General features: G+C 47.8%; 2 protein-coding genes and 2 pseudogenes across 3 annotated transcripts in view; 2 read left to right on the forward strand and 2 right to left on the reverse strand.

Annotated features, from left to right (window-relative positions):
• The window catches only part of SNRPE (small nuclear ribonucleoprotein polypeptide E), a 302,587-nt gene that overhangs the window by 237,631 nt on the left and 43,022 nt on the right, over positions 1-21,934 (reverse strand). The window lies entirely within an intron of this gene.
• Positions 1-21,934, reverse strand: part of LOC126051937 (uncharacterized) — a 183,807-nt gene that overhangs the window by 136,353 nt on the left and 25,520 nt on the right. Inside the window, exon 2 of one of the 2 annotated variants that reach the window (XM_049831873.1) lies at positions 7,795-8,040. The exons of the other annotated variant lie outside the window; for it this stretch is intronic. The gene's annotated coding sequence lies outside the window, so the exon portion shown is untranslated. Of the gene's footprint in view, positions 1-7,794; positions 8,041-21,934 lie in introns of those variants that run through there. 2 annotated transcript variants of the gene reach the window in all.
• LOC126052336 (zinc finger CCCH domain-containing protein 11A-like) lies at positions 719-20,990 on the forward strand (annotated as a pseudogene).
• LOC126051938 (zinc finger CCCH domain-containing protein 11A-like) overlaps positions 9,105-21,934 on the forward strand; it is a 67,342-nt pseudogene continuing 54,512 nt past the window's right edge.

The following is a 21,934-nucleotide window of genomic DNA, read 5'->3' on the forward strand; positions in this document are numbered from 1 at the left end:
TAACAGGTAGAGTTGACTAAAACAACTGTAAGGAGTGGAAATTCTGGCTATTCTGCTTCAGCTGTGGACAACTTGGCTTCAGATTCTCATCCAGAGAATGAGATGTGTTAGCAAGAGCTTGTCCTGCGCTTCAGACGACATGATGGGTGGTTTGCATACGCATCATAGTGCAGCATTCTCTGTGTAACTTGTGACACCGAGGGCGCTGTCAGGCTAGTGGAGTGCGGTGACCAGCAGGTAAATCATCAGCAGCTGTCTGCGTCTGGGGTAAGGCTGACGGATTGACAAGGGGGATGAGAACACGTAGTTCCTGGGGCTCTGCCTTCCTTGTGATCTGGCTGTCCTAATCAACAGGGGGGGCGTTAAGCATCTTTAATATTTTTGTAAGCGATTAAAGGCACAAAGCAGAGCAGCAAGAGAGACTGCCCAAGTGAAATACTTTGTGCTTTATAACCCACAGGTAGGGGCAATAATACTCCTCTCGTGCGTTAGCTGGGGTGCAACAAAAAAGGTTAGACCGGGGAGTAGGACTGTTTCTCCTTTTTCACTTACTGATACCTTTCTTTAGGGTTACTTTGAAAAAGACGATTTGACTGATCGAGCCGTCAGGAGACTTTCCGTCCAAGAAAGAGCGAAGGCAGCTCTTACGAGGACTGGAGGAAGTCCCTGCTGAGAGCGAACCCTTCGAACCTGAGCTCGTTCTCAGACGGTGTCGATTATGTCCAAGCAAGGGGACGACTGCTACTTCTATTTCTATTCCACCTGTGACAAGGTATGTTTGGGCTGCTTTTGCTTTGGGGTTTCTTGTTGAGTTTTTAGGAGAGGAGGGGGCGGAGACATCCAGATGTCTGTTAACTTAAGAAGCAGTTAGATTCTGCTTCCAGTTCTACTAGCATGGATAATTTTTGAGGCTGTACTCTTTTAATTTCCTCTTTGTGGGTTTCCTTTTGGTTACAGGGAGACAGCTGTTCCTTCCGCCACTGTGCGGCTGCTCTGGGAAGTGAGAGAGTGTGCAGGCGGTGGCAGGAGGGTCGCTGTTTCAAGCCTACCTGCAGATTGAGACACATGGAAGTCGATGTGAGTGTTTGCCTAAAGATGTGTTCTCCAACTAAATCCCTGAAAGCATTTTTCCTTGCTGTCGGCAGACTGAATGTGCTTGTACGTGCTAGATTTACTTGCTTTCAAATGATACTGGTTTCTGTTACTTGGAGGGGGGTGGGAGGAAGTTGGGGGAAGAAAAATCAATTTCTGAGGTATACCTCAGCAAGACATTTTTGTATTAGGTGCTGGCGTTGTTCTGACGTCTTGGGGTAGCACAGGGCGGGGAGGGAGAAGATGGGAAGGAAATAAGGCTCTGAAAGAGAACTTGAGATAGATTCAAGCTAGGCAGTTCAAGGCATTTTTCCCCTCTGAATAATCCCAGTATTTTGCACATTGTCTTAGTTTAACCCACCCTGAACTGATGTGTGCGAGCCCGCGACTTCTCCAACGGAACGACAGGAAAGCTAGATAATATGTAGTAGTTACAGCTTACGCAAGTTTTGTCGATCTGCCCTGAAATGCTTTCAGTGATAGACTGCCCTTGGGAATGATGTTTCCGCACTGCACTGCGATAGCCCTGTCTCTGGCATGACGTGTAACTATGTCTCTTAGCAAGCCTAAGGCGAGTGTTACCACGAGCTTTTCTTTCTTTCTGTCTTCAGAAAAAGCGCAGTGAGATTCCTTGCTACTGGGAGAATCAACCAGCTGGCTGTCAGAAATCCAACTGCGCGTTCCATCACACGAAAGGACGCTATGTTGATGGGCGCTTCTTCCCGCCAAGCAAAAGTGAGTTTCTTGGGCCCTTTTCCTTTAAGCATGAAAGAATTAATTCTGAATATTACTTCGGAGTGGGTACAATGCCGTAGAAGGCATCAAGTAACTGCTCACTGATGAGCGTAGGGAGAAGTGAGCAGTCACAGGCTCTCAGCTAAACGGACTGTAATTCTGGTGTTTAATTTTTTCTTTCATGCTCAGCTTCTCTGTGCTTTGTGTGATCTTTGCACTTCAGGTGGCTTTCCCTTCATTTCATCCTTTCTGGAGGGTAGGGTGGTGAGATGAGTGTGTGAAGGGAAGCCGTTGTTCCTAGTGTGTTCGTAGGGGTGGGGAATAGGAAACTCTGAATTCAGCAGCCAGGTGGGTTGTCTACCTTATCTACCGTATCTAGACAGTGAGTGCAAGGTTGGGGTGACAGTTTTACATGGCCAAATGAGAGATGGTCCTCGTCTTCCTCTAGCTACGCTTCCAAGTCCACCTGAGCCTGCAGAAGGTGATGTGAAAATGGCTCAGGCGTCACTGCAGCAAAACACACTTTCTGTCCAGTCAAGTCCCACTCCGCAGCTGAGGGGGGTGATGAAAGTGGAAAGCTCTGAAAAGGTCCCAAGTCCTACACATCCTCCAGCCAGTTGTAATCAGTGCTGCAGATGACGATGAAGATGGGTACTTTTTGCTTACTGAAGGCATTTCTACTGGAGGTGAATGTATAACTTCACAGAGTGCCTGAACTGTGTCGTGTTTAAAGCTACGGACGAGAGTCTGGAGTCTTAAATATTTTTTTCCCCGGTATAGCTCTCGCTTGTATGAGCCTGTCAAGTCAATGCAGCTGTTTAAAAAACACCTCCCGCAAACAGTTGCTTGTAGTTAAGAATGCGAACAGAATATGAACCGTGGACTGAAACGTCGTTGTACGAGCTACATGAGCATGAAACGCCTTGTATAATCCCTGCTCCATAACTGAATAGGTTTTATTTTGGACTTTCAGAGCAGCTTTCTGAAGAAGGAGATGAAACTAAAACACCTGTCCAGCAACCAGCAACACAAGCCCGTAGTGGATCGCGGATAATTTCCACTGGGAAACGCAGGGCTGATACAAAGCAAGGTATTCTAGCAGCTGTAGTAGGATGGCTTGGAAGGAGAACTTGACGATGAACTCCAAAGTGATATGTTCTAAATCTACAGTAGAACATCGGGTAGCTGGATGGAGTCAGTTATTTCCACGAGCTCATTCCTGTCTAATACTGTCGTGTGTCCCTTGGGTCAGACAGGTCAACTCCTCCTTGTAGACTTTTGTAAAACAAAAGAGAGCCACAGCGTGGAGTTGAAATGCCTGCAAATGTGTCCTTTCAAACACTGTGGGAAGAAGCCATGTCTAATGGAATCTAATATCGTGTAGATGGATTAAAACGCTTAAAACTGCAGGTTTTACTCTGTAGGGTGGGAGGAGGGGTGAAGAAGGGTGCCAATCGCTTACCAAAATACCCATCCGTTCTATGGCTTTTTGTCCTGGTGGGGAGTGTTGAGAGGGTTTATTTGGAAGACTTTGGAAGGGTTCTGAGCTGTCAGAAGCTTGAGGATGTGTGCTCTTCAACATGTGCCTTTAGGCCTCAGCTTCATTAATGATTTTCTGTTTTCAGAGGACAATTTAAATTTTGGAATAAAAACACTTGAAGAAATCAAATTGGAGAAACTAAAGGAAAAAACAAAAAGCCAAGGTGGTGAGTTAATATCCCCTACTTGTAGTGACTACTATTGTTTCCATTTCATGGCTCCTCAACCGAAAGGTTAAGTAATAATTAAGATAATTCAGACACGTTAGCCTGCTGGTGCTGCCTTTTCTAATGGAAACCATGCTTTTAGGCTTCCAGGCCCTGGCTTGATTGCAAATATTTGGCATTTGTAGGTGCTCAGTTTGTTGTGTTGCAGTAAAAGGTCCAGAAGGGGTTTTTATCAGCCTGACATTAAGCCGTAGCTCATCATGTATTACACCACCTTACAGACCCTCCAATGTGCTTAATTGGACTCTCATGTTCCTGAAGTTGAGTGAGACTTGTGAATGAGCTAATGTGTCGACAGCACGTAGCGGAAGTAGCGGTTGGGTGAAGTGCAGTAGCAGCAGAGAGAGAGGCTAATGTCAATACGAGTGTCAGTATGCAAATAAGGGGATAACTGGGAAAACCGGGCAGTAATGCAAGGGCAGACCTATAGAAGATGGTATTATACAAGTAGCCAATTTTTGAAGCGTTGACCAGGCTGACGGTGGCTCTTGCGGACAGTAGCATGATACGAGTCTGTGTATAAGTGGTGGTGTTCAGATCTGCACAAATTCCTTTGAAAGGCAAAAACCGTGGGGCACTACTACTACGCGTAGTCACTCGTTTCTGTGGTTTGGCTACCAGAAGAGTGCCTTTTGCCGGGACGTGGGCTAGAAGGACAATGCTCTTAGTGGCTACTGGCTTCTGTGCAGTGAAGAGCTAGATTAGTCTTTGTCTTAGGGGAGGAGCCTGTGATTCAACTGAATCTTGGCGAGAGGATGGGAAAACGGAAAGCCTCCAGAGGAAGAGCTTTTTGTGAGGCGTTGTTCGGGTGCCCTCATCTAAACGTGACTATGTTGAAGGGTATTTTTGCTGCGTGCCGGAGGAAAATACATTTTGGCAGAGATGTGTATTGACGGCAGGCAGAAGTGGCAAATTTGGTTAGCAGCTGAAAGGCAAATCTAAGAAAAGATCCCCGGAAGCATGGAAGTTTGTGGCTGACTGTTCTAAAATCTGCCCCCAGAGAAACGTTCTTAAAGTATTGCCTGTTTCCTCTCTTTCTGAAGCTGGTAAAAGTGTCCTTCCGTTAAAGCGCAAGCTTGCTGACAGGCTGGGGAAGAATACAGAGGTTCTGGAGAATGCTGACAAAGCACCAAAGAGAGGTGCAGCTACTAAGCAGACATGGGGATTTGATGCACAGATTTTCTGTTTAGGTTTGCTGTTTGTCCTTTCTTCTAGTGGTTCTTTGTGCGTGTTGGTTGCGGGCTCAAGGTAGCTCTGAATCCCAGTGACGTGACGGCTCTCATTTCGAAACGTGAACAGCAAATGGAGATTTATGCAGCCTGCCCAACTTTTTCTGTTCTCTCTTGTAGTTCAAGTCCCCAGGTCTCTGAAGGAGAGGCTAGGACTGCCCTCTGAACAGAGCCGTACAGAGACAGGTACGAACTGGCTATTAAGTATGCTTTCCCCTTTTGTCTTTCCATGAGCTTTCATACAGCCCTAAAAGTGAATTTAAAAAACCCTGCCTGATTCCTCTTGCTCGAGTGCTGAAGCTCGAGTGCTGTTTAGCTGCTGGCTAAATACACTTAACTAGAAGGACTGTGGCGCTGTTAAGAGAACCTGTTTGTTTGTTGGGTTTTTTTTTCCTGAGGCAGAGCAAGACGGTATCAATTCTCTCTTCCTTTTACTCTAGCCAAACCAAAGGGGTGCCTGAAGCCTTTGGATGGGAAAGCCACCTTCCCCAGAAAGCAGCCACTGAAACGTAAGGCAGCCGAGAGTCATCCGTCTGCCGTGGCGGCTGTGAAGCCACTGAGTGCCACTGGTGGCGACGGGAAGGAGCCTTCAGCTAAAAAAGCGGCTGTGGTAAGGAGAGCGGCTGAGGCAGTAGTGGGTCCCTAGTAAAATTTATGCCCAAGTTGTAGCCTCCTCTTGGAGAAAAGATGGAAGACTGAAATGTTCTACGGGTCTCCGTTCCCTTTTAAATCCAAAAGTGGTCAACAGGACGCTCGTAGTACCTTTCTGCTCTTTACGAGGTGAATGGCAGTGTTTACATAATGCTCTGCCATGTCCCTTAATTGCTGCGTTCTTTAAGAAGACCCAAGGTCGTTAGTAAACGTTAAGGGAATGCTAACTTTTCTTCAGGTGTGCCCTGGCTCTGTATTTTGGTTAAGGCTCAGCAATGCCAGAGGAGAAGCAGCGGAGGAAGAATCTGCAAAGCGGTCTTTGACCTGTGTATCATAAAAACCATCTTGCTTCTTCCTAGGCCCTTGTTCCGGCTTTGCCAGAGGGCAGCCTCTTCTCCATAGGTGGGAGAGGAAAACCCCAAACCAGGTAACAACCACAACTTGTTCTTTCGCTTCATCAGTGTGCCTTTCACGTGAAACGAAGGTTGTTGGTCTTTTTTTTCACACGTGGAAAAATGAGAGTTTTGAGATAATTCATGCCAAAATCCAGCAGAGGAAAAACTCGTCTGAAATAATAAGTTTCTAGGAGCTGGCTGGACTGCTTATCTAGATCCTTGTCTGAAAATGCTGCAAGTTGGTACAGCTTTTCAGTGGCTTCTTGGGTTTTCTGAACGCCTGCGGAGGTTGACTTGGTCACCCTTTTGCAGTCAAATTAGTAAAGGTGGCAAAGTGCCTGTGGCGACAAAAACGGAACCTTCTTTGCCAGACCCCAGATGCTGTGTCTTCGCGGATAAATCCCCAAACTGCAAAATGTACCTGCTGGTACATTGGACTCTAGAAGCAGCCCCAGGTTAATTGAATAACAATCCCTGCGTAAGGCTGAGGGGTAGGAGGGATTAACTACCATTTTAAGAGCTGGTTTGCAGAAAACATCTCTCTGCTTAAGGAATGTCATACACTGATTTGCTCTCTTTCTTGTTCTTCCCAGTCCTGAACTGCATCCTGGAAGCCCGGCAGACTCTGTGGCACCGTCAGAGGTCTCAAGCTCGACCTCAGCTTCCTCAGGAGTAGCAGTAAAGACAGAGGGGTTGAGCTCCACAGGGGCCTGGGAAGCCCCCTTCTCTGTAGAAGACGACTTTGAGCAGTTTCTTTGGGAGATCTCAGGAGGCAAACTGGAAGAGATAATTGACCCGGACCCAGAGAAGGATGAGGATGAGCTCCTCATGGAGCTTGCTGAAATGCTGGACACCTGAAGCGCATAGTCTTAAGGCTTAAAATAAAGAAAGAAATAAATGGAAACTGATTCTTTTGTTGGATACCCAGAGGTGATTCTTTTTCTAGCTGAGGCTTTGCAAGGAGTCTTAAAGCACAGGTGAACTGGTAGACATTGGGAGTACCTGCACGCAGTTGTCCTGAACTTCCCTGCTGGTCAGACATGCGGTCTGAATTTGTGACCCTGCAGAAGACAGCTGAGACTGGGGTCTATTGTGTACCCTGCCACCAGGGATCGTTTTCCCTAGCAGCTACCTTTTGAATCATTTTCTTAAAGTTTTGATGAACTTGTGTGTCTTCCTACGAGGATTTGTGAAGGTGGGGCGGCCCTCAGGCATTTGCTGCTGGCAGAGGAAAAATCGGTTGTCGGAGTGGATTGTCAATACTTTCTCTTTGGAAGAAAACACTTGCGTGCTTTGATAGTCCACTGTGCTGTCTTTGTTCCTAGAGGAAAGGTCTGAAACCAAAACTGAGCAAACTGCTGTTCCGGCTCCAGAAGGGTCACCCAGCCCCAAGCTGCTGACGCTTTATCCTGCCAAAGGACTTTCTCCTGCTGAGACTTCTGCCAAGCATGGGTCAGTCAGTCGGTCACTCGCTCGTGGACTTTGGGAGAGAGGAAGAGCGCGCAAGAGCCCAGCGAGGAAGGCTTCCCCCTTGCTGCTTCCCTCCTCCTGCTCTGTTGTCAGCCTTCACTGTCCCCGGCCTAGGCTCTTTCCGTGGAGATGGGGTTTGGTGTACGCCATGGTTTCTGTAAATATTTTATTCTTCCCTGTTAGAATCATTTAGGTTGGAAAAGACCTTCAAGATCATTGAGTCCAACCATCATCCATGCCCACTAACCCATGTTGTGGAGTACCTTGTCTAAACCACTTTTTTACCTTCAGGGATGGTGACTCAACCACTTCGCAGGGCAGCCTATTCCAATATCTGACAACCCTGTCAGTAAAGAAATTTTTCCTAGTATCTAGTGTAAACCTCCCCTGCAGCAACTTGTGGCCATTTTCTCTCGTCCCATCTGCGGCCACCTGACAGAAGAGACCAGCACCCACCTCACTACACCCCTCCCTTCAGGTAGTTGTACAGAGCGATAAGGTCTCCCCTCAGCCTCCTCTAAACAGCCCCAGCTCCCTCAGCTGCTCCTCACAAGACTTGTGCTCCAGGCCCCTCACCAACTCGGTTGCCCTTCTCTGGACACGTTCCAGCACCTCCATGTCTTTCTTGTAGTGAGGGGCCCAAAACTAAATGCAGTACTCGAGGTGCGGCCTCATCAGTGCCGAGTACAGGGGAACAACCACCTCCCTGCTTCTGCCAGCCACACTATTTCTGATACAGGCCAGCACGCCGTTGGCCTCCTTGGCCACCTGGGCACACTGCTGGCTCATATTCAGACGGCTTCAACCAGCATCCCCAGGTCTTTCTCTGCCGGGCAGCTTTCCAGCCACTCTTCCCCAAGCCCGTAGCACTGCATGGGGTCGCTGTGACTGAAGCGCAGGACCCGGCCCTCGGCCTTGTTGAACTTCATACGATTGGCCTTGGCCCATCGACCTAGCCTGCCCAGATCCCTACCCTCAAGCAGATCGACCCTGCCTCCCAACTGGGTGTCATCTGCAAACTTGCTGAGGGTGCACTCGATCCCCTCGTCCAAATCGTTGATGAAGATATTAAACAGAACTGGCAACAATACTGAGCCCTGGGGAATACCACTTGTGACCAGCCCCCAGCTGGATTTCACCCCAGTCACCACAACCCATTGTGCTCGTCCATCCGGCCAGTTTTTCACCCAGTGAAGAGTACACTTGTCCAAGCCATGAGACGCCAGCTTCTCAAGGAGTGTGCCGTGAGAGACAGTGTCAACGGCCTTGCTGAAGTCAAGGTAGGTAACATCCACAGCCTTTCCCTCATCCACTAGGAGGGTCACCTGCTCAAAGAAGGAGATCAGGTTGGTCAAGCAGGACCTGTCTTTCGTAAAGCCATGCTGACCAGGCCCGATCCCCTGCTTGTCCTGGACTTGCCATGTGAGCGCCCTCAAGACAAACCGTGCCATAATCTTCCCCAGTAGCGGGGTCAGGCTGACAGGCCCGTGGTTCCCCGGATTCCCCCTCTGACCCTTTTTATAAATGGGAGTCACATTGGCAAGCCTCCAGTCCTCTGGGACCTGCCCTGATCGCCGGTAGACGATGGAGGCGGGGGGGGGGGACGACGACAGAGGGTCCCGGGGGGGCTCCCCGCTGCTCGCCACCCCGCCGCGGAGCAGTAGAGACGCGGGTCCTCCCAGCCGCCTCGAGCGGCCTGGTCCGCCAGCATCCCAGGGCTCCTTGCGCGCTCCCGCCCTGCTTCGCGGCTTCCGGTGGCGGCGGCGGCAGCAGCAGCCATAGCCATGGCGTACCGCGGGCAGGGCCAGAAGGTGCAGAAGGTGATGGTGCAGCCCATCGTATCCTTCCTGTGGGGGGGGGGGGGCGGTCTGGCGGGGGCGGGGGCCTGGGCTAGGCGGGCAGGAGCTGCTGAGTGCGGCCGGGAGGCGCCGAAGGGCCGTGTTGCCGAGGACTCGTTGCCGTGCTGCGTCCTTAACGCTCCGCTCCAGAACCTCATCTTCCGCTACCTGCAGAACGTGAGTACCGCCGGGCTGCCGCGGCTTCGGCCCCGTGTGCGAGGAACGTCCCGGTGCTTCTTGCGCAGGGCCCTTCGAGCCGTGTGGGGAGCGGGGCGGCACGCCGGATGGGTCTTTCCGAATTCAGGATGGGGATTTTGGAGCCGGTCTCGCTTGAACTGAAGAACTTGCTGTCGTTGCGATCCGTGAGAAGAACAGCTAGTTCCGAGTTGGGCATTTTCCCTTCTCACCTTAAGGAGTTACCTTTGTGAGAGACGTTTGCTCTTGCAGTCAGGTGTGCAGGGATGTTTTCCGTGACAGCCTTAAAACCTGTGCTGTTGCGTGTTTCCAGTGAAGGCAGAGAGGATTTCCAAAATAGTCTACCACCTTAAAAATTACTGAGGACATAACTGAAACCATGTGTAAGAGTTACTGCCTCGAGTGTTACAAAGGTATCGGCAGCAAGGAGTTCTTAATGCACAGGAGAGGACAAAATTGTGTGGAGTGTTTATGTTCCTGTTGTGCTCTCCCCCTCCATTGTTTTGCAGAGGTCCAGGATCCAGGTGTGGCTTTATGAGCAAGTGAACATGCGGCTAGAAGGCTGCATCACTGTGAGTATCAGGATCTCTTTGGATTGGGTGTTTTGTGGGTTGCTCTTCAAATTTATAAGACTGTTTCTTCCTGTCAGGAAAAACTAGCGTGGGGGGTGCCTCTCCAATTAATAGTCTTAATTGTCCAGCCCACGTCAGCACAGCTCACGATAGTTTGTGTCGTTGTTGCTGAAGTTTAGAGCAGGGCACGTAGCTCAGCGGCGGCTTTTGTTGCTGATTTTTAGGGCTTTGATGAATGTGTGAACTTGGTGCCGGACGACGCAGAGGAAATTCACTCCAAACCAAAATCAAGGAAACAGCTGGGTATGTCAGTATGTCTGTGTAAGCCGAGCGATGCCTGAAACCGGGCTGCGTGAGCCTTCCCCGTAGCAAGGCTTTAAAGCATGAAAGGTGTGAAGAGGGTTGAGTTTGGAGTACAGTGAGCGGATACGGGCTAGGTCTCGGTTCCTGCTGTTTCTTGAGCTGGTGGTTTTGTTGAACGTGAAGGAGAATGAATTTGCCTCTGCCTGAGACGAATCTTTTTCTTTCAAATGTGTGTAACAACGGATGGGCTGCGCTGCACTTTTTCTGCAGCCCGGGTGGCTGGAGGGGTCCAGTCAAATTCCTGCCAGCTACGTCTAACACGGGTGGCCCTGAACAATTCTGACACTTGCTGTGTCATCTCTGAGTCAAAGCAGGTAACCATCTGAGTGGCGGTATTTGATATTTGCAGTCTGCTGGCGAGGATAAATAGCAGCCTCTGCTAAGTGACATGTGGGCTCTTGGAGGGGACAGAGTGCTGTTGAAACAGCAAGCACAGGAATGATCAGTGATTCAGCTGATCAGGCAGAACAGATAGACTTGAACAGATAGGCTTGAACAGATTGGTTTGCCTCTCATTTTAAGATAGGATGTCCTAATTCAGGTCCCTGAAGTGGCACATCTTCAAGTAGAGGTGGTCCAGCCAGCAAGGGGCGGCTGTGCCCTGTGGCTGTGGTGAGGGCTGTGACTCTCAGATCACGAGGAAAGCTGACCCCGACTCAGGGGAGAGGAGGCTGAGATAGTTGTCTGCTTTAAGCTTTGCTTTCATGCCTGGCAACCTTGCGGTTGTTGCTCAGAGAAGGTCTTGAGTGTTGTAACCACCAGGCTCGGCACATGCCCCCAGTCCAAGTTTAGACAGTATTTAACAGGTAGAGTTGACTAAAACAACTGTAAGGAGTGGAAATTCTGGCTATTCTGCTTCAGCTGTGGACAACTTGGCTTCAGATTCTCATCCAGAGAATGAGATGTGTTAGCAAGAGCTTGTCCTGCGCTTCAGACGACATGATGGGTGGTTTGCATACGCATCATAGTGCAGCATTCTCTGTGTAACTTGTGACACCGAGGGCGCTGTCAGGCTAGTGGAGTGCGGTGACCAGCAGGTAAATCATCAGCAGCTGTCTGCGTCTGGGGTAAGGCTGACGGATTGACAAGGGGGATGAGAACACGTAGTTCCTGGTGCTCTGCCTTCCTTGTGATCTGACTGTCCTAATCAACAGGGGGGGCGTTAAGCATCTTTAATATTTTTGTAAGCGATTAAAGGCACAAAGCAGAGCAGCAAGAGAGACTGCCCAAGTGAAATACTTTGTGCTTTATAACCCGCAAGTACCCACAGGTAGGGGCAATAATACTCCTCTCGTGCGTTAGCTGGGGTACAACAAAAAAGGTTAGACCGGGGAGTAGGACTGTTTCTCCTTTTTCACTTACTGATACCTTTCTTAAGGGTTACTTTGAAAAAGACGATTTGACTGATCGAGCCGTCAGGAGACTTTCCGTCCAAGAAAGAGCGAAGGCAGCTCTTACGAGGACTGGAGGAAGTCCCTGCTGAGAGCGAACCCTTCGAACCTGAGCTCGTTCTCAGACGGTGTCGATTATGTCCAAGCAAGGGGACGACTGCTACTTCTATTTCTATTCCACCTGTGACAAGGTATGTTTGGGCTGCTTTTGCTTTGGGGTTTCTTGTTGAGTTTTTAGGAGAGGAGGGGGCGGAGACATCCAGATGTCTGTTAACTTAAGAAGCAGTTAGATTCTGCTTCCAGTTCTACTAGCATGGATAATTTTTGAGGCTGTACTCTTTTAATTTCCTCTTTGTGGGTTTCCTTTTGGTTACAGGGAGACAGCTGTTCCGTCCGCCACTGTGCGGCTGCTCTGGGAAGTGAGAGAGTGTGCAGGCGGTGGCAGGAGGGTCGCTGTTTCAAGCCTACCTGCAGATTGAGACACATGGAAGTCGATGTGAGTGTTTGCCTAAAGATGTGTTCTCCAACTAAATCCCTGAAAGCATTTTTCCTTGCTGTCGGCAGACTGAATGTGCTTGTACGTGCTAGATTTACTTGCTTTCAAATGATACTGGTTTCTGTTACTTGGAGGGGGGTGGGAGGAAGTTGGGGGAAGAAAAATCAATTTCTGAGGTATACCTCAGCAAGACATTTTTGTATTAGGTGCTGGCGTTGTTCTGACGTCTTGGGGTAGCACAGGGCGGGGAGGGAGAAGATGGGAAGGAAATAAGGCTCTGAAAGAGAACTTGAGATAGATTCAAGCTAGGCAATTCAAGGCATTTTTCCCCTCTGAATAATCCCAGTATTTTGCACATTGTCTTAGTTTAACCCACCCTGAACTGATGTGTGCGAGCCCGCGACTTCTCCAACGGAACGACAGGAAAGCTAGATAATATGTAGTAGTTACAGCTTACGCAAGCTTTGTCGATCTGCCCTGAAATGCTTTCAGTGATAGACTGCCCTTGGGAATGATGTTTCCGCACTTCACTGCGATAGCCCTGTCTCTGGCATGACGTGTAACTATGTCTCTTAGCAAGCCTAAGGCGAGTGTTACCACGAGCTTTTCTTTCTTTCTGTCTTCAGAAAAAGCGCAGTGAGATTCCTTGCTACTGGGAGGATCAATCAGCTGGCTGTGAGAAATCCAACTGCGCGTTCCGTCACACGAAAGGATGCTATGTTGATGGGCGCTTCTTCCCGCCAAGCAAAAGTGAGTTTCTTGGGTCCTTTTCCTTTAAGCATGAAAGAATTAATTCTGAATATTACTTCGGAGTGGGTACAATGCCGTAGAAGGCATCAAGTAACTGCTCACTGATGAGTGTAGGGAGAAGTGTGCAGTCACAGGCTCTCAGCTAAACGGACTGTAATTCTGGTGTTTAATTTTTTCTTTCATGCTCAGCTTCTCTGTGCTTTGTGTGATCTTTGCACTTCAGGTGGCTTTCCCTTCATTTCATCCTTTCTGGAGGGTAGGGTGGTGAGATGAGTGTGTGAAGGGAAGCCGTTGTTCCTAGTGTGTTCGTAGGGGTGGGGAATAGGAAACTCTGAATTCAGCAGCCAGGTGGGTTGTCTACCTTATCTACCGTATCTAGACAGTGAGTGCAAGGTTGGGGTGACAGTTTTACATGGCCAAATGAGAGATGGTCCTCGTCTTCCTCTAGCTACGCTTCCAAGTCCACCTGAGCCTGCAGAAGATGATGTGAAAATGGCTCAGGCGTCACTGCAGCAAAACAAACTTTCTGTCCAGTCAAGTCCCACTCCGCAGCTGAGGGGGGTGATGAAAGTGGAAAGCTCTGAAAAGGTCCCAAGTCCTACACATCCTCCAGCCAGTTGTAATCAGTGCTGCAGATGACGATGAAGATGGGTACTTTTTGCTTACTGAAGGCATTTCTACTGGAGGTGAATGTATAACTTCACAGAGTGCCTGAACTGTGTCGTGTTTAAAGCTACGGACGAGAGTCCGGAGTCTTAAATATTTTTTTCCCCGGTATAGCTCTCGCTTATATGAGCCTGTCAAGTCAATACAGCTGTTTAAAAAACACCTCCCGCACAGTTGCTTGTAGTTAAGAATACGAACAGAATATGAACCGTGGACTGAAACGTCGTTGTACGAGCTACATGAACATGAAACGCCTTGTATAATCCCTGCTCCATAACTGAATAGGTTTTATTTTGGACTTTCAGAGCAGCTTTCTGAAGAAGGAGGTGAAACTAAAACACCTGTCCAGCAACCAGCAACACAAGCCCATAGTGGATCGCGGATAATTTCCACTGGGAAACGCAGGGCTGATACAAAGCAAGGTATTCTAGCAGCTGTAGTAGGATGGCTTGGAAGGAGAACTTGACGATGAACTCCAAAGTGATATGTTCTAAATCTACAGTAGAACATCGGGTAGCTGGATGGAGTCAGTTATTTCCACGAGCTCATTCCTGTCTAATACTGTCGTGTGTCCCTTGGGTCAGACAGGTCAACTCCTCCTTGTAGACTTTTGTAAAACAAAAGAGAGCCACAGCGTGGAGTTGAAATGCCTGCAAATGTGTCCTTTCAAACACTGTGGGAAGAAGCCATGTCTAATGGAATCTAATATCGTGTAGATGGATTAAAACGCTTAAAACTGCAGGTTTTACTCTGTAGGGTGGGAGGAGGGGTGAAGAAGGGTGCCAATCGCTTACCAAAATACCCATCCGTTCTATGGCTTTTTGTCCTGGTGGGGAGTGTTGAGAGGGTTTATTTGGAAGACTTTGGAAGGGTTCTGAGCTGTCAGAAGCTTGAGGATGTGTGCTCTTCAACATGTGCCTTTAGGCCTCAGCTTCATTAATGATTTTCTGTTTTCAGAGGACAATTTAAATTTTGGAATAAAAACACTTGAAGAAATCAAATTGGAGAAACTAAAGGAAAAAACAAAAAGCCAAGGTGGTGAGTTAATATCCCCTACTTGTAGTGACTACTATTGTTTCCATTTCATGGCTCCTTAACCAAAAGGTTAAGTAATAATTAAGATAATTCAGACACGTTAGCCTGCTGGTGCTGCCTTTTCTAATGGAAACCATGCTTTTAGGCTTCCAGGCCCTGGTTTGATTGCAAATATTTGGCATTTGTAGGTGCTCAGTTTGTTGTGTTGCAGTAAAAGATCCAGAAGGGGTTTTTATCAGCCTGACATTAAGCCGTAGCTCATCATGTATTACACCACCTTACAGACCCTCCAGTGTGCTTAATTGGACTCTCATGTTCCTGAAGTTGAGTGAGATTTGTGAATGAGCTAATGTGTCGACAGCACGTGGCAGAAGTAGCGGTTGGGTGAAGTGCAGTAGCAGCAGAGAGAGAGGCTAATGTCAATACGAGTGTCAGTATGCAAATAAGGGGATAACTGGGAAAACCAGGCAGTAATGCAAGGGCAGACCTATAGAAGATGGTATTATACAAGTAGCCAATTTTTGAAGCGTTGACCAGGCTGACGGTGGCTCTTGCGGACAGTAGCGTGATACGAGTCTGTGTATAAGTGGTGGTGTTCAGATCTGCACAAATTCCTTTGAAAGGCAAAAACCGTGTGGCACTACTACTACGCGTAGTCACTCGTTTCTGTGGTTTGGCTACCAGAAGAGTGCCTTTTGCTGGGACGTGGGCTAGAAGGACAATGCTCTTAGTGGCTACTGGTTTCTGTGCAGTGAAGAGATTATTCTTTGTCTTAGGGGAGGAGCCTGTGATTCAACTGAATCTTAGCGAGAGGATGGGAAAACGGAAAGCCTCCATAGGTAAGAGCTTTTTGTGAGGCGTTGTTCAGGTGCCCTCATCTAAACGTGACTATGTTGAAGGGTATTTTTGCTGCATGCCGGAGGAAAATACATTTTGGCAGAGATGTGTATTGACGGCAGGCAGAAGTGGCAAATTTGGTTATCAGCTGAAAGGCAAATCTAAGAAAAGATCCCCGGAAGCATGGAAGTTTGTGGCTGACTGTTCTAAAACCCTCCTGCAGAGAAACGTTCTTAAAGTATTGCTTGTTTTCTCTCTTTCTGAAGCTGGTAAAAGTGTCCTTCCGTTAAAGCGCAAGCTTGCTGACAGGCTGGGGAAGAAGATAGAGGTTCTGGAGAGTGCTGACAAAGCACCAAAGAGAGGTATGGCTACTAAGCAGACATCTGGATTTGATGCACAGGTTTTCTGTTTAGGTTTGCTGTTTGTCCTTTGTTCTAGTGGTTCTTTGTGCATGTTGGTTGAGGGCTCAAGGTAGCTCTGAATCCCAGTGAAGTGATGGCTCTCATTGCAAAATGCGATTTATGTGAACACCAAATGGAGATTTATGCAGCCTGCCGAACTTTTTCTGTTCTCTCTTGTAGTTCAAGTCCCCAGGTCTCTGAAGGAGAGGCTAGGACTGCCCTCTGAACAGACCAGTACAGAGACAGGTAAGAACTGGGTATTAAGTATGCTTTCCCCTTTTGTCTTTCCATGAGCTTCCATACAGCCCTAAAAGTGAATTTAAAAAACCCTGCCTGATTCCTCTTGCTTGAGTGCTGAAGCTGTCCTGTTTAGCCACTGTCAGAGATCTGCCTCGGGGGCGGGGGGGGGCGAGGGGGTGTGTTGTCCACTCGTGCCTCATCAAAGTTTCCGCTTGAAAACTGCTGTGAACCGTCAGAAGCTGCAGTATGCTTACGCACAAGTAGGACAGAAGCACTGCCAGGAGCAGGAGTTTGAGATGCGAACAGAGAGACAACGGTCTGAGAAAGTAACAAAATAAAATAGACTAATGCTTTTTGTGTTGCCACTCTCACCGGATAGCGCTAGTTTTCAAAATACAAGTGGCTTAAAGGAGGAGAATACCGTGCAGAATGGTGCTGTCCTAAGATGCCTTCTTGGGATCACGCAAACCTAGTTTTCCTTAGTACTGTGACAGATTTTGGAGACTTTAACTATTGCTTTTCTCTCCTTAAATGTTGGTGCTTCTCTTTTTTTTCTTTTTCTTTTTTTTTTTTTTTTTTTGATGATGATGACAGAGAAGGCTGCTAAGCCGGCAGGAGAGATTCATGTGAAAACATTGGAGGAAATTCGACTTGAGAGAGCTCACCAGAGACGAGGAGAACCTCAAGTGAAACCCCAGACTGAAGGACGTTGTAAAACAGAAGATCGCAGCTTGGGGGCAAGACCTTCCCCTGCAGTTCGTGTCAAAACTTTCTCAGGCTCCCTGGCTGAAAAAAACCACAAGCGATTGGAACGAAAGAAGCAAAAAACAGAAGAGTTTCCTACCGAGACAAAAGTTGAGAGGGAACCCAAGAAGCAGAGCATACTTGCTCCGTCTGTGCCCAGCCAAGTGCGCCCGGCAGAGCCTACAGGTAAAGCCAAGCCAGCAGGAGAAGTGCGTGTTAAAACCTTGGAAGAAATCAAGCGGGAGAAAGCTCTGCGGATGCAGCAGAGTGGAGGAAAAGTGCCAGCTCCACCGGCACAACCTGAACCTGCCCCAACAGGGAGGAGGATGTTACGGATCACAAAGCTAATAGGTAATAAGGTGATTTGATACCTGCCCTGGTGAAGCACTTCCCCTGTCAAGCAAATTCAGTTTCCTCAGGTTTTGCTTTGCTTTTTCCCTCTGCATATCGTAGAGGGTAGAAGAGTTTAAGGCTACAAAGTCAGAAGGCAAGGCAGTGCCAGAATATGCAACCATATTATTTTCCATGAATCACGTGATAGCTTTCTGTATTTCCCACTGGAAAATTCTTCCACTGAGGAGCTTTGTAGCCTAGTTTCTTGCTTCTGTTTTTTCTGCCATCCGCTTGTGGTATGGGATCTTCCCTGGGCTGAATCCAGGCTTACCTTCCTCTTTGGCATATGTGTTGTTTGATGCAGTTATTGATGTATCTATGTTTGCAAAGCATGTATCAACTTCTTAATGTGAGGGCCAGTTTTTGTCAAAATTGGCAGAGCACTAAAGCTATCGTTAAGATTATATAAGCCACCTAAAAAGAGAATAGTGCGATTGAGGGAAGGAGAGCTCGAACGGTGCAGGGATTGCTTACTGTAGCCTTTCCCTCTGTCCCATTATTAGACGTGAGGAAATAAACAGAACAAGGAAACAGAGGTAGCCAGGATTCTTTATTTCTGCTGTTGACAAAATGATGATCTTTTTTTTTTTTTTTTTTTTTTTTGCTTGTTTTGAAGCACCTGGAAGAGAAGAAAAGAAGATAGTGGAATTGAGCAAGCCTTTTCCCAAAGCTGTCTCTGCACCTGCAGAGGTGAGTCCTTTGTGAAGACATACATCTATCTATTCATACAGTTTTGGATACATTTTGTTATGTTTTGTTTGTAACTGGCTGCATGCTCCCAGTTTGAGTGTGTTCCTACCTTTCTGCATTTGGTAAGCGCTGCAGTGCTGTCGCAAGTCCTGTCACTCCTTTGAATAGGATTTCCAGACAATGTGTTAAACCCCAAGCTTTGAATTAATCTTATTATACCTGACAGTGAATAAGAAACCCTATTAGCACCAGATAAAATCTGCAAGGTTAATGTTTTTCGTCTCCGTGACTTTATCTGTGAGACTGGAAGAAGGAGATCTTAAAATCCTGGGCTAAGAACTTTAATAGAAAAGGCTAGAGGTTTGTATTAGAGGAAATGAGTCTGTCAGGGAATGCTGTCTTGGGGGAGCTTGTATGGCTTCCTGTTGCTGAAAAAGAATGTAATAGATTACAGCTAGAGTCTTCTGCTCTATTGAAGAAGCTTGCTGTGTTGGGAAGTGTAGGCTTTTGAAACTATTTCCATAGCAAAGCATGGATCTTGTCACAGGGAACGTTTTATGGGGAAAAATGTCAGGTCTGAATAGTATTAACATGCTCTGTTCCACATGGAGCTGTTTCAGAGGGATTGCTACTGAGATTTTCTTAATGAAATCTCCATAGATTTTTGTCCTCTTAGTCCTCTTCTATTGTTTCCCTGTAGCCCTCTGATCAGAGTGCAACTAATTCTAAAGTTCAAGTGAAGAGCCTTGAAGAGATAATGTGGGAGAAGCGGCAACTGAAGCAACGCCAAGAAGAGAAGCTTCAGAAGGAAGCAGCTGCTGTGCTGTCTCCTACTGAACAGGCAATCAAGGATAGAACTCCAGCATCAGGGAGTCCTGAATCCAGTGTGGTTTCAGGGTCAGCTTATCAGCTTCCAAAGAGGATATTGGTGAAATCTCCAGGAGATGGGGTTGAAAGCCCCGGAAAGGGTGCTGCCGTATCACCAGGGAAAGGGGCAGCCCAACTTCTGGAATGGAAAGCTGAAAGTAAGTGTTGACTGTATGTTAAAGAGTTACTTTAGGTCATGCTTTGAAAGAAAGGCAGAGGGTGACAATTTTCACGTTGTAACTCTGGCTCCTTTTTGTAATTTCTTTGCACCTTCTTATGGCTTGTTGGTAAACAGAGTTTACGGTGTGGAAAATACTGCTGAGAATCTGGGAAATGGCAGTGTACTTGTGCTGGCTAAATACAATTAACTAGAAGGGTTGTGGTGCTGTTAAGAGAACCTGTTTGTTGTTTTTTTTTTCCTGAGGCAGAGCAAGACTGTATCAGTTCTCTCTTCCTTTTACTCTAGCCAAACCGAAGGTGTGCCTGAAGCCTTTGGATGGGAAAGCCACCTCTCCCACAAAGCAGCCACTGAAACGTAAGGCAGCCGAGAGTCATCCGTCTGCCGTGGCGGCTGTGAAGCCACTGAGTGCCACTGGTGGCGATACAAAGGAGCCTTCAGCTAAAAAAGCGGCTGTGGTAAGGAGAGCGGCTGAGGCAGTAGTGGGTCCCTAGTAAAATTTATGCCCAAGTTGTAGCCTCCTCTTGGAGAAAAGATGGAAGACTGAAATGTTCTACGGGTCTCCGTTCCCTTTTAAATCCAAAAGTGGTCGACAGGACGCTCGTAGTACCTTTCTGCTCTTTACGAGGTGAATGGCAGTGTTTACATAATGCTCTGCTATGTCCCTTAATTGCTGCGTTCTTTAAGAAGACCCAAGGTCGTTAGTAAACGTTAAGGGAATGCTAACTTTTCTTCAGGTGTGCCCTGGCTCTGTATTTTGGTTAAGGCTCAGCAGTGCCAGAGGAGAAGCAGCGGAGGAAGAATCTGCAAAGCAGTCTTTGACCTGTGTATCATAAAAACCATCTTGCTTCTTCCTAGGCCCTTGTTCTGGCTTTGCCAGAGGACAGCCTCTTCTCCATAGGCGGGAGAGGAAAACCCCAAACCAGGTAACAACCACAACTTGTTCTTTCGCTTCATCAGTGTGCCTTTCACGTGAAACGAAGGTTGTTGGTTTTTTTTTTCACACGTGGAAAAATGAGAGTTTTGAGATAATTCATGCTAAAATCCAGCAGAGGAAAAACTCGTCTGAAATAATAAGTTTCTAGGAGCTGGCTGGACTGCTTATCTAGATCCTTGTCTGAAAATGCTGCAAGTTGGTACAGCTTTTCAGTGGCTTCTTGGGTTTTCTGAACGCCTGCGGAGGTTGACTTGGTCACCATTTTGCAGTCAAATTAGTAAAGGTGGCAAAGTGCCTCTGGCGACAAAAACGGAACCTTCTTTGCCAGACCCCAGATGCTGTGTCTTCGCGGATAAATCCCCAAACTGCAAAATGTACCTGCTGATACATTGGACTCTAGAAGCAGCCCCAGGTTAATTGAATAACAATCCCTGCGTAAGGCTGAGGGGTAGGAGGGATTAACTACCATTTTAAGAGCTGGTTTGCAGAAAACATCTCTCTGCTTAAGGAATGTCATACACTGATTTGCTCTCTTTCTTGTTCTTCCCAGTCCTGAACTGCATCCTGGAAGCCCGGCAGACTCTGTGGCACCGTCAGAGGTCTCAAGCTCAACCTCAGCGTCCTCAGGAGTAGCTGTAAAGAAACGCCGGTTGAGCTCCACAGGGGCCTGGGAAGCCCCCTTCTCTGTAGAAGACAACTTTCAGAAGTTTCTTTGGGAGATCTCAGGAGGCAAACTAGAAGAGATAATTGACGTGTACCCAGATAATGATGAGGATGACTTCTTCATGGAAATTGGTGAACTGATTGATGGCTGAAAATAAAGAAAGAAATAAATGGAAACTGATTCTTTTGTTGGATACCCAGAGGTGATTCTTTTTCTAGCTGAGGCTTTGCAAGGAGTCTTAAAGCACAGGTGAACTGGTAGACATTGGGAGTATCTGCACGCAGTTGTCTTAAGATTCCCTGCTGGTCAGACATGCGGTCTGAATTTGTGACCCTGCAGAAGACAGCTGAGACTGGGGTCTATTGTGTACCCTGCCACCAGGGATCGTTTTCCCTAGCAGCTACCTTTTGAATCATTTTCTTAAAGTTTTGAAGAACTTGAGTCTCTTCCTACGAGGATTTGTGAAGGTGGGGCAGCCCTCAGGCACTTGCTGCTGGCAGAGGAAAAATCGGTTGTCGGAGTGGATTGTCAATACTTTCTCTTTGGAAGAAAACACTTGCGTGCTTTGATAGTCCACTGTGCTGTCTTTGTTCCTAGAGGAAAGGTCTGAAACCAAAACTGAGCAAACTGCTGTTCCGGCTCCAGAAGGGTCACCCAGCCCCAAGCTGCTGACGCTTTATCCTGCCGAAGGACTTTCTCCCTCTGAACCTTCTGCCAGCATGGGTCGGTCAGTTGTGGACTTTGGGAGAGAGGAAGAGCGCGCAAGAGCCCGGCGAGGAAGGCTTCCCCCTCGCTCTTCCCTCCTCCTGCTCTGTCGTCAGCCTTCACTGTCCCCAGCCTAGGCTCTGTCCATGTACACGGTGTTTGGTGTATGCCATGGTTTCTGTAAATATTTTATTTTTCCCTGTTGTGCCCGTATTGTCCTGAAGGTCCTATATTAAATGTAGCCTGTTCTCCTTTGCCTTCACCGGTAGTTGAGCTGTTCCCCATGACAGCAGTTAACAGCGTTTTTACCGAACCCTGGCACAGGAAAGGTGCGGGTGTGTGCTCTGTCTGTGGGGCGTCCTTAATACTCGCTCCAGAACCTCATCTTCCGCTACCTGCAGAACGTGAGTACCGCTGGGCTGCCGCGGCTTCGGCCCTGTGTGAGAGGAACGTCCTGGTGCTTCTTGCGCAGGGCCCTTCGAGTCTTGTGGGGAGTGGGGCGGCACGCCGGATGGGTCTTTCCGAGTTCTGAACTACCTGAGTGGTGGTATTTATTATTTACCACCTGCTGGCGAGGATAAACAGCAGCCTGTGCTAAGTGACGTGCTTGTGCTCTTGGTGGGGACAGAGTGCT

This window comes from Accipiter gentilis, chromosome 29 (genome assembly GCF_929443795.1).
Source record: "Accipiter gentilis chromosome 29, bAccGen1.1, whole genome shotgun sequence".
Lineage (NCBI taxonomy): Eukaryota > Metazoa > Chordata > Aves > Accipitriformes > Accipitridae > Astur > Astur gentilis.